At 46.8% G+C, this 12,730-nt stretch overlaps 1 pseudogene; it reads left to right on the top strand.

Moving 5' to 3' along the window:
• The first annotated feature begins 9,981 nt into the window (after positions 1–9,981).
• Positions 9,982–12,351, top strand: LOC142010551 (protein CLN8-like; annotated as a pseudogene).
• Positions 12,352–12,730: the final 379 nt, after the last annotated feature.

Raw genomic sequence — 12,730 nt, 5'->3', positions numbered from 1 at the left:
CTGGTACTTCTACATATGGACACTACACATTATTTTTTTTTATCTTGTCCACTTTTCCTTTATAAATCATTCCTGAAGAAGTCCTTCTGGTTGAAGACTCTTGCTAATGCTACTGTCAACCATATTTAAGATAATCCTTTACCATCTTATAAGACAATATCATTCTATTGTGGAAGCCATCTTGTATAGAAGCCATTTCACACCCCTTACTTCTGCACGCACACAGGAGCCTGTCCTTTCCTTGACCTGTTTGGGAATGGCTGGGAGGATGAGCTCTATGGAATGCGTTAATGAACTGTTTGGAGTTGGGGATCCAGCTCCCTTGTACCTGTTTTTCCTTGCTGATAACGGTTTCTCTTTGGAAAGTGGTTTAGGATTCTCTAATTAATTGCCTCTGACACTGGGCTTATTTGTGTAAGGGTATAAAATACTAGAGTTAGCTGCATCAAGCAGCCTTGCTGGACCTGGTTTTACTAGTGTCCAGTTTGGCCCATCTTTTGCCCTATTGAATTCAATAAAGCTGAATGTTAGCCGCCTAAACTCAGAGAAGTCTTGTGCTTCAACACATCTGAACCTCGCTTTCAAATGTCCAAAGGTGCATTCTACCAGCATTTTGCACCTGCTCAGTCTGTGATTAAAGTTTTCCTTTCTGGGATCCAGGGCTCCTGTGCAGGGTTTCATCAGGCATGGAAGCAGAGGGTAAGGAGGGTTACCTAATATAACAGTGGGCATCTCTACGTCACCAATCTTGATTTTCCAATCAGGGAAAAAAGTCCCATCCAGGAGCTTTCGGTACAGTCCTGAATTTTGGAATATGTGTATGTCATCAACCCTCCCTGAACAGCCAATGTTGATGTCAGTTAAATGATCTTTGTGATCTACCAACCCCTGCATGACCACGGAGAAGTACCCCTTTTGATTTATATACTCTGAGGGCTGGTGAGCCACGGCCATGATGGGGATGTGCATGCCATCTATTGCCCCACCACAGTCAGGAAAGCGCTGGGCAGCAAAGCCATCCACTATGGCCTGTACATCTCCCAGGGTCACAGTCTTCCTGAGGAGATGCTGACAGATTGCATGGGCCACCTCCATCACCATGGACCCCACTGTAGATCTGCCCACCTGAACTGATTTGCCACTAACTGGTAACTGTTGGGGACTGCAAACTTCTAGAGTGTGATTGTCACTTGGTTCTGAATCATTAAAGCCTGCCTCATTTTTGTGTGGCTGCACTTCAGAGCGGGCACCAGCACATCACAAAGTTCCATAAAGGTGGGCTTGTGCATGCCAAAGTTCTGCACCCACTGCTGGTCATCCCAGGACTCCAAAACGATGTGGTCCGATCAGTGTGTGCTGGTCTCACGAGTCCGAAACAAATTCTCCCTATTGTCTCCCCCAGCAATACAGCTGTTAATTGTATAGACCAGAATTTTCAAGCCTGGCGACAGAAAGTTAATTAAAACTTCTTCCACATGATGTGTCTTAAAGAAGGTAAAAGTTTTCTTTTGGTTTTGTTTTAAAATATCCTGTTATCACAACTCCATTTTGCTGATGCATTACACTAGATTGGCCACCCCATGAAAAACTGCTGTGATAATTTGCTCTGACAAACTAGGTTTGCTCAGCAACATTTGCTAAAGCCACTGCCCTTCATCCTGCCCTTACTTGGCATCAGATTCTGCAGACCGCTTTTCACATGGGTTCAATAGGAAGAGGGGTGGCCAGGCTCTGAGCAAGAGGCAGAAACGGACTGTCTGGCATGGGGGGTTCAACCAGCAGCTAGAGGCAAAGTGATGATAGGGGCTGAAGGGCAAAACCAGGGATGGGAGGGGAGGGGACGGGACTGAAGCCCAGAGGTGAGGCACTGGCAGAGGGTGACCGGGTAAAACCCAAGCACAGGCAGGCACATAGAAGTTAACAGTTACCCCAGTGTGTGCAGAACCAAGGGGTGGGATGAGATGGAGTTGTTTGTCCTTCTCAGCGTGGGCTTCCATGGCCGAGTTCCGACAGACCCGGACCCCACAGCTCCTGTTCCGAAGGAAATGTGTTGCGGCGCTGCAGGCGGGTGACTTGGTTCCCTGAAATGTTTTACCAGCCACGTGCGCCGCGCACTGAGCACCAGGGGGTCGCCCCCTGACCACCCCCCAGAGCTGAGCCCAGGCCCAACGCCGCCCCCCAGTGGCTGTTGCTGTTGGCACCGCTGCTGCTGGGTGCGGACCCCGCGGGGGCGAGGCCTGGGCCCAGCCGCTGCGCGTGTGGAGGCGGGAGCGGGAAAGGAAGCAGAGCCCCGCCCACAGCCGGCGGGGCAGACGCACGTGGGCCCGGCCCAGCCAGGCGGTGTCACGCGTGTGCTGGCGGGATCGGGCCCGCGCTGGGGGTATGAAGGGCCGGAGCGCCGCCCGAGCGGCCAGGTTGTGCCTCCGGGAGACCCCGGGGTGGGGGCGCGGCCGCGGAGCCTGGGATGGGGGCGGGGTAGGTTAACTGGCGGCGGAGGGTGAGGCTGGTGGGAGGCGGCGGGTGTCACCACGCGATGCGCCCGGGGACGGGGAGGTTGCCGCAGCCTCCCGCAGCCTGTGTCGCTCCCACTTACCTTAGATCTGCCCCCGCCCCAGGGTGCTCATTCGCGGTCCGGCCTCCCGCCCAGCCCCGCTTTGCTGCCCCGCAGTCTCCTCTCGCTGCAGCGCGCGGCGCTGGCGGAGACAGCCCGTTCGTCTCCTTTCGCTTTCCCTTACAGTTCGCCGCCGCGTAAAACGCCCCCGGGAGCGGGTCGGGCTCTGGGGGGAAACGCGCGTTTGGTTCCAGGGAGAGCCGCGGTTCTGTGTGTCTTTCCGCTCCGCGTCCCCCGCCGGGCACCGGGCCCTTAACTGTTAGGGAATTAACTGCAGCGTCCTACGGGTGTGACACGGAGATGACCCCGACCAGCAGTTTCCACGCGCGCACTGTCTGGTGCCAGCTACGGAGGGAAACGCGCCTTCTGCGGGGAGTTAAAACAGGCTCTTCCTGCCAGGGATTAGCACACAGGTCCCAGCCAAGCCCTGGTTGAAAAGGTCAAACCAGCTTTTACATACAACATTTGGAACATGGTCCATCTATGAACCAGATTTTGAAACTCCTGTTCAGTCCCTGAGCAGTTCTTACTTGACACGAGATTGCTGGGGATTTCATTTGGTTGCTAAATTATGCAGCATGTATTTTATTTATTCCTAGTGCTGTATTAAAACAGTATGGCCATGTCTACACTAGCCCCAATCTTTGAAATGGCCTTGCAAGGCACTAAAATGCATATTCAGCGTCTCATTAGCATGCTGCCAGCCGCGGCTCTTCGAAATTGCCGCTCTTTGAAATTCCTAGAAGCCGATAGGAATAAGGGGATTTTGAAGTTCCTGGGGTGCTTTTGAAAAGGACCCCTATCTGGACGAGCTGCATGGCAGCAAAAACCTGCAATTTCAAAGAGCCGTGGCTGGCGGCATGCTAATTAGGCACTGAGTATGCATTTCAGCACCTCAGTAGTAATCTTAGAAATGGCTGTTTGCATGGCCATTTCGAAGATTTGGGCCAGTGTAGATGTAGCCTGTGTGGATAATTTTTATTCATTATGAAGAAGTTTCCTGGTCTTATGACTTCTTTGTAAGGTCATTAAGAACTACATTGGCTGTAGCTGGGAGAGACCTTTAAAGGGGTCCTATACTGAGTTCTGTGTAGCACAAGATGAACAATAGATTTGCAACTTGAATGGTAAGTAAACAAACGTGCAGGAGTTACAGGAGAGCAGACTGGAATCCTGCACATTTATTTATCATATATCCAGACGTGTAGTCATGCCCCTTCATCCATATTGGCTTTATCCCATGCAAATCTGGCACAGGAAGGCTACATCTACACTACAGCGATCTGTTGACAGAAGTTATTGTCAGAAGAGATCTTCCAGCAGAACTTCGGTTGACAGATCACGTCCACACACAAAAGTGGATCGAAAGAACAATCCTCTCTGTTGGCGGAGGGCGGCCAAACTGCCCAGCCACTCTCTGGACGGAATGGCCAGCCAGAAGCTCAGCAAACAGGGCTGCCTAATGAACCCGAAGCCTCCGCCCCACCGAGGATCTACACAGCTTTTTTTATCAACAGGAACTGTCGGGAAAGGCATTCTTCCTCATCCTGGAGAGGCAGAACGCTGTTGGTGGAAGTGTTGAGTTTGGCTACATACTGTTGACAAAATGCATTGTGTGTGTGGATGCCTTGCAGGTTTTGTCGAGAAAACCGAGTCATGTAGACGTAGCCGGAATGTTGGTGGTCAGAGATTGGAAGTGCTATTATTTATTAAATCCGTCTCCCAGGCAAAGTCAGCTTCAACAAGGGCTGGCTCAATGCCTAGGAGGGTCCCTGGTGACAGTACGCCACAGACCTGGCTTGAACCTCCACACAGTTGTGTAGGAAAATTACACTCCATCTCTGGGCACCTCTGAGAGGCACTTCTTCCCCCTCACAAACACTGAGTCTGTGTATAGAAAAGAAAACTTAATGACAAGAGGAAAGAAAGCAGTAATTTGTAATGGGCACAATGTGAAAACATTTGCCCACCCTCAGGCAGTGGCTCACTCACCCCTGAGCTGCACTGCAGTGCTCCCCACCACCCGTTTTGCCCCTCCCTTCCCCTAGCCTAACCCTGCCTTCAGACTGGCCAGCCAAGGGGGAGGAGAAAGTGGGAGGAAAAGTGGTTTAAAGGTGCCTGCACCTCCCAAACTCTACTGTGGCTTCTGTGGCAGCCAGAGTCCCGGGTCTTTTCAGTCACTACAGGAGTGCCCTGCTGCATGGCTCAGAGAGCTGTGAGGGAGGGTCACTGCCATGGTCTGGGAATCACTGAGGGCTGGGTGCCCAGGCTGCACACCTTCTGCCCAGGGTCCTGCCCTTTCCAAGGGTGCGGAGCTGAGCTTTCCTCACACCTTGCCCAGAGAAGTTGTCAGCTCCCTCCCGCGGCCCCGCCCCGCCTTCAACTTCCTGAACCTACCCAGGCCAGTCAGCTCTCATGCCCTGCTCAGATAGATCCAGGCCACCCTTTGCTCTCATTTGCCTGCTTGCCCGTTTTAGCCCCAGTAAAAAGTAGTTAGAATCTCAGTCAGGAAAGGGCAGGGTGAAGGGGCAATGGCTTCAGCAGATGTTCCTGACCATGTTCACTCTATCCTAGGTAGCAAATTACATCAGATAGCAGTTTCTCACACTACCAAAGCCCGTTATTTGTCGCTTGCCACTCCCCCTCCAGCTCTGGAGCAATAGTTAAGGGTAAGTACAAACAAAGGGCCAGGCAAGACAAAGGAATGGGTAACATTAGTTGGTGTGCAGAGGTCTCTCCTTGCAGCTCCAGCCCGTTCCAAAGGTGGCAACAGCAGCCCCCTGATCACTGCAGTAGGGAGGACAGAGGCTGCCAGGAGAAAGTAAGACCCATGAAAGCTCATTACCTAATAATAAACTTGTTAGTCTTTAAGGTGCTACAGGACTGCTTGTTTCTAATGAAGCTACAGACTGTCAGGGCTACTACCCCTCTCAGCCAGTTTGCAGTGTGCAAAGGGTGCTGGGAGAAGAAGGGTTAATTTAAGCACTCTGCTGAGTGTCTCTGGTGCACCTCGGAGACTGCACTCTTGCTGTTTCTCCTCCTGTAGTAATTCTTTTGTAAATCTTTTCTGTGTATTGTACTCTTCCTGCTTGTGAGGAGGAAGACGAAATGAGAAAATAATGTTAACTAACTTTTGGGTTGGCTTATATGCTGAGAAGAGACTTCTTGGAGAGCCTGCTGCTGTTGTTGCATCGGGTGGAGGGAATTTCACACTGCGATCCACTGTATTTACAGTGGATAGAGAGGTGTTTTGCTTTCTTTTCTTGTGGGGACTTGAGCAGGGAAGGTTTCTGACGCTTTCTGTTCACCTCAGTGTAAACAAGCAGACATTAGTGGCCTGATTTTCTCCACATCCTTGTGCTTTGCCCAGTTGTATTACATCTGTGCAGAGGAGTGTAAAATGCTGCCCAATGAGGATTCGTAACTCCTAGTGTTTCAAGGTGCAAGGCAGAAGAATATAAAACCAGTGGATTTGCTCTGGTGCAAATGAGAATAGAAAGAAGCAGTATTTGGGTTTTGTTTTTTTTTTTTCATTATAACTATGAAGGTATTCTCTCTTTGTTTGATTTATTATTGGAGAAGGGAGACAAAGTATCTCTGTAGGACATTTTTATTTATGCTGCTAATAATCCCCATGGTTCTTCTTCTGAGCTCCCAGACAAACTAGGCGAAATTACTGTAGACCCCCGAATGACGTGAAGGTTGCTTTCCTGGGCAACCTCGCCTAACTCAAATTTTGTGCAAGTTGGGGAAGCTGGGAAGCAGGACACAGACTGGCTCTCAGCTATCCTGGACTTGCAGGAGCCAGGAAACTCACCAGTGCTGGTCAGTTTCCTGGCTCCCACAGTGGCAGGAGCTGGGGAGGAGCTGCTCCCCCATTTGGGGGAAGCTGGGGAGAAGCCACAGTGGCGCTGCAGTCTGTCCCTTAGCTCCCCCAGGTGGGAGAAGCCAGGGAGAAGCCACAGTACCACAGTGGTCTGTCCTTTGGCTCCCCCCAGGTGGGGGAGCCGGATGGCCAGACAGCTGCAATAGAGCGGCTTCCTCCAGCTAGGGGAAGCTAGGGGCTGGAGCAGAGAACTGGAAGAGGAGCTGTGCTTCCTCCAGCCCCAGGGAACCCCAGGATCTTGACTCCCGGTAATGCAAATTAAGCATAAGTCAAAATCAGATACTTTGCAGATTTACTGTAGTATATATTCTCTGGGCCATATTAACAGGATATCATGTGTCTTATGGTCATAGCAATCTAATCTAAAACACTGTTAAAATGGATCTGTGATCATGGATATTTTAAGACAAAAATGAAAAAAAGTTCAGATTCTTTTAAAAATATGACGTGGAGGAAGTTTTAACTGTATGCCCCCAAGTTAAAAAATTATTAATAACTGTTGCTGGAGGAGACAGTAGGGAAGCTATTTCTCTGTGGTCTGCCATCTTAGTCAGTTTCAGAAATAACAGACCTTTCAGAACAGGGATGTGAAACCAAACTAGGGAGTGGTCCTTGAGAGTGGACCTCCTTCACCTAAGTCCACCACAGCAGCCCAAATGCTCCTGGGATTCCACCTCTGGCCCCACAGACAATTGTCTGTCCATTCTCCCCCTGTGCCTCTCGCACACTAGGGCACCGGAGCCCCACCCTTCCCACTCCCCACTCCCTTCCAGCACTTCAGGAGTGCTCCGAATCCACTGCTTCATGCTATTGTGTACGTGCAGAAATAAGAAATGTGAAATGGCTTCTATATAAGATGGCTTCCACACCACTCCTCCCCATCCCTCTCAGAGCTGGAATGCTGTGAATCAGCTGTTCCCACCTGAGACCTTTTCCACTCCACTTATGCAGAACACTTTGTCCAGTTTGTTCACAGTGTGTGAGAGCGTAGTATTAGCAAGATACATCAACCCACAGGACTTCTTGTGGAATGATTTATAAAGGCAAAGGGATACTTGGAGTAGATAAAGAAGAATACATAAACCCCCAATATGCATGATTTCAACTTGCACTGAACTTGCATTAATGCGAGTTAAGTGCAAGTTGAAATACCGCCCGCCCCCCCAGCTACCAGCTCCATCCCCTGACTCCCCCAACTGGGAGAAGCTATGCCTGGCTCCCCACCACTCTGGGAGCCAGGAAACTGACCAGTGCTGGTGTGCTGGTCAGTTTCCTGGCTCCCCCACCACTTGCGCAAAATTTGAGGTGCATGGTAGCACAACACTTGCATAACTCGGGGGTCTACTGTACTGTGTTTTCTACATGCATACAAGTTATAGGAACGGCAAGAAAACAGTGTGGAAAATGACCAGGGAGAGGTATTATATTGTTATATAACAAGGGAACAAAAGATGACTGTTTTGTGAAGGTAACATCCATCTGTATTAATAGTTCAGAAAGTAAGGAAAAAGGAAGTCTCTCTTCCTCATCTTTTGTTTTATATACATATTTGAGATCACCATTGCCAATTAGGAGACTTGACTGCTTTTTTTATGTCAGTTTTAAACCATTGGAAATATCAGTGGAAAAAATAACAATTTCTGAACTGTACACTAATCTCCTCTGTACACTAGTATTCCACACGAAGACGTATTACAAGCTATCAGGAATACCGTGCCTGATGTCACCACAGCCAATCTGGTGTCTGACCTCTGTAAATTTGTTCTCACCCACAAGTATTTCCAATTTGAGGACAATTTATACGTCCAGATTAGTGGAACTGCTATGTGCACCTGGATGGCCCCACAATATGCTGATATATTTATGGCTGACTTGGAACAATTCCTCAGCTCGCGTCCCCTATTACCTCTCTTCTACTTAAGATACATTGATGACATCTTTATGATTTGGACACAGGGTATAGAGACTCTGGAAGAATTCCACAGAGACTTTAACAATCTGCACCCACCATCAATTTATGCCTTGATTACTCCACACAAGAGATACATTTCCTGGACACTGTAGTACAAATCAAGGATCGCCTGATCAGTACCCCACTGTACCAGAAACCCACTGATCGCTATACTTACCTACATCCTTCTAGCTTCCATCCTGCACATGTGACTAGATCCATTGTTTACAGTCAAGCTTTTAGGTATAGTCGCATTTGCTCTGATCTTACTGACAGAGACCAAAAACTACAAGATCTTTCCCAAATATTCATAAACCTAAATCACCCACCAGCAGAAATAAAAAAACAAATTGACAGGGCCAGATGAATACCCAGAGACCAGCTACTTCAAGATAGGCCCAAAAAAGCTAAGAACAGAACACCACTGGTCATCACTGACAGCCCCCAACTCAGACCACTGCAATGAATTATTAAAGACCTACAACCTATCCTTAATCAGGATGCCACACTCCCGAAGGCCCTAGGTGACAGGCCTGTTCTTTCCTACAGACAACTTCCCAACCTTATGAGGATTCTCACCAACAGCCACAGTCTATACCACAGGAACACCAGTCCTGGGACTTTCCTTGCCACAAAGCCCGCTGCCAGCTTTGTCCACATGTCTTTTCTGGTGATACCATTACTGGACCTAACCAGGTTATTCACAGAATCATGGGCACATTCTCATGTTCCTCAACTAACATCATATATGCCATCATGTGCCAACAATGCCCAGATGTTTTGTATATTGGACAGCCTTCAAACTCTCTTAGACAAAGAGTTAAGGGGCACAAAACAGACATCAAAACACTCCTGATCCACAAACCTGTTAGTCGGCATTTTAATGGAGTGGGCTATTCTGTTAATGACTTAAGAGTTTGCGTGTTACTGAAGAGAAATTTTCACAATACCCTTCAAAGAGAGGCTGCTGAACTCTCTTTCATATTCAAATTCGACACATTAACATGTTGTTTGAACCGAGATTGGAATTTTCTGGGTCACTATAGGGGCTCCTTTGCATACTTGGCTTAGTCTAATTCTTGACACCCCCCCCCTTCTGCCCCTCTACTCTCTGATTTGCTCACCTTGATAATTTTTTTTCTGATTTGTCCACCTTGATTACTGATTCTATGTGCTTTAAATATTGAGTCTGTTCTGGTCTGGCTATGGTCTGAAGAAGTGGGTCTGTTCCATGAAAGCTCACCTAATAAATTATTTTGTTAGTCTTTAAAGTGCTACTTGACTGCTTTTTTGTTTTAAACTGTAGTGAAACTTGTTAGCTTTCATAAATGGGGAGGTCATATATGGGCCCAGAAGCACAGACATTCTCTACAATTCTTTTTCTTTTTTTTAATTTTAAATCGCAGGTGGATTTATAACGGCAAAAGTAGATTTCTGCTCTGTGTAACAGCCCAGGCTCAGTAGCCTTAAAAGAGACCAATGTGAGGGTGAGAAGCATCAGATTCCCTCCAAATATTTTGAATTGTAGAAGAAATGAATCTTGCAAATGATGGTACAACATCCAGAGACATATTTGACTGGGACTATGTTCTGTGGCAAGTTCATTTGAAGTTACTAGCTGCTGGTTTTTTAACCTATCTGGGAATATCTCTTCTAGCTCACTGGCTGTCATCATGGATCAGTACCAGTTATTGTGCTTTACCAGCAAAGGAGAAGATCTACTGGAGCATGGCTATCACGCATGGCGTGTTTGGAGTTCAGTTGTACAGCTGGGTTATGGGCCTTACTCATAGATCCAGTTTTCCAAACTGACAAAGTGTATTCCCAGCAAAAGTGGAGCTGGTTTCATTGTTTATTAGCCTCTGGCTTCATGTTACTTGAAATTGTATGTCTTCTTATGTCTAGAGTTGTTTTCAGGACATTTAATGTGTTCTTGGTAGTTCATCATTTATTTGCCTGTGGTGGTCTTCTTGGTGTAATAATTAACATAACGTCTGGACACTATTTACTGATGGTGGGATTGCTACTTGAGATGATCACTCCTTCATCCTGCATCAGTAAGGTGCTTTCAATGGTAAGAACTTGCTGTATTAAGTATTGGTGATATTTCAATTATACATTTTACATTGTTTCCACCTCAAAAAAAAACCTGCAAAGAAATATTGGCCTCCAAATTGGGAGAATAGCTGCAGGATCAAGGGACAATGGTGTTTTTATTTTCAAACATGCAGTGAATGACCATGAGAATCCTCAGTTATAGCATCCTTATATAGAAATATAGAAAAATTATTTACCTTTTCCCATGATACAAGAACTAGGGGACACCAAATGAAATTGATGGGTAGTAGGTTCAAAACTAATAAAAGGAAATTTTTCTTCACACAGCACACAGTCAACTTGTGGAACTCCTTGCCAGAGGAGGCTGTGAATGTCAGGACTCTATTAGGGTGTAAAAAAGAGCTCGATAAATTTTTGCAGGTTAGGTCCATAAATGGCTATTAGCCAGGGGTAAAGTATGGTGCCCTGGCCTTCAGTACAAGGGCAGGAGATGGATGGCAGGAGATAAATCACTTGATCATTGTCTTCTGTTCTCCTTCTCTGGGGCACCTGGCATTGGCCACTGTCGGCAGACGGGATACTGGGCTGGATGGACCTTTGGTCTGACCCAGTATGGCCATTCTTATGTTCTTATCCTTAAAATACTTAAATATTGTCCAATTGTTTTCAAATTTTGTATCCCTCTTGTAGCAAAGAAACAAGAAGAAAAAGGTAAGAAAAAGAGTTCACAGACTCACTCCTATGCAGGATCAAAGATTAGGTGATGAAACTGTATTTTTAAAAGATTTTTTTTAATACTGAAAATAACAACATGTGAATGGCTGATCAGCTTCCACAAGTTTAATGTAGACTATTACATTTCATCAGGAGAGTAAAGATGTGTACACATCTTGAGTGTTTATGTACAGCCTTTGAATGCAGAGAGGGAGTACAGCATTGAGGAGATCTGCCATCCTTGAAGGACTTGAAAAAATCAGTTGTTTGTCCCAAACCATAATCAGTTCCAAGAAATCAGTTTTTAGTGGTTTAACTTTAAATTCTTTAAGAGCTGATGTCTTTCAAACGACAGCCACAAACCCTGGCAGGATCATCTCAGCCCATCTGTCGTGCTTTTCAGGAGACCTTAAATGTGGAGGTCCTGTCTGTGCGTGTGTATGATAGAGCAGTAAGAGAGCCATGGTTTGCCTTGTTATTGCTGCCCAAAACTTCCAGGACTCTGCTAATGCCTCTGTATTTTTTGACATATGTTTTTTTTTTTCTGACTGTGCAGCCACATGCTGGATGGAGGAAGTGATGCTGAATGCACAGGGCTTGCAAAGTTGTTTAAAATTCTGCTTGTCAAAAGTTTCTGTGTAAATGTGCCATCTTTTCGCACTCAAGAAAAATGTTCGAGAGCATGTCTGTATGACAGCTTACACTAAACACAACAGGAAAGCTAAATATCTACCTCAGCTATAGCAAACACCTCCTGTCTTGTCTTGAAGCTGCAGTCTCATTTCTCTTTCCGTGTTATCTGTTACAGACTGGCTGTGCTAATACCCTTTTTTGGAAGCAAATTAATGGGTACGTGTTCATATTCAACACTGCCTCCTGGTCCTTACTTACCACATGTGGTGGGTGTGTATTTCCAACTGGAAAGATGTGGTGGAAAATTTGGGACTTCCACATTTTATAATCTTTTTCATGGGGCTAGTTACACTTACTTTTATACTTAATCCATATTGGCTGTACGAATCAACTCTGCAGCTTCTTGATCCAGTTGACATGAACTCCCCAATTACAGCAGTGCAAAATGGATCCTCTGGAAATCTAAACAGTGAGAGCTTCCAAAAGAAGAATATATAGTGCTGCAACACTGCTAGGGTCATATAAAATATGACCAGAGAAACATGGTGCAGGTTTGCTACTGAATCTGTGAAAATACATCCAAAATGCCTATGAATATATTGACCACTACCAGTGCACTATACTCATTTGTCAGATTATTTTGAAATAACAAGTACGTGAATAAAAAATTAGTCATGGCTCTGCAGCATCGGCCACTGCAAGCAATGTGCGCTGCAAGGGCAGTTCGCAGTCTCACTGGCTGCTCATCCGTGTAGGGGGTTGCAGAGACCTGGCAGCTGTTTCTGGGAAACACAGTAAGCACGGCCAGCATCCCAAATTCCCTCCTGTACCTCATCCCCAGTGCCCCAGCCCAGAGACCCCTGCCATACTCATGTTC

Source organism: Carettochelys insculpta, chromosome 3 (assembly GCF_033958435.1).
Source record: "Carettochelys insculpta isolate YL-2023 chromosome 3, ASM3395843v1, whole genome shotgun sequence".
NCBI lineage: Eukaryota > Metazoa > Chordata > Testudines > Carettochelyidae > Carettochelys > Carettochelys insculpta.
The sequence above is the reverse complement of the archived record's forward strand: the minus strand, read 5'-3'. Positions and strand labels throughout refer to the sequence as shown.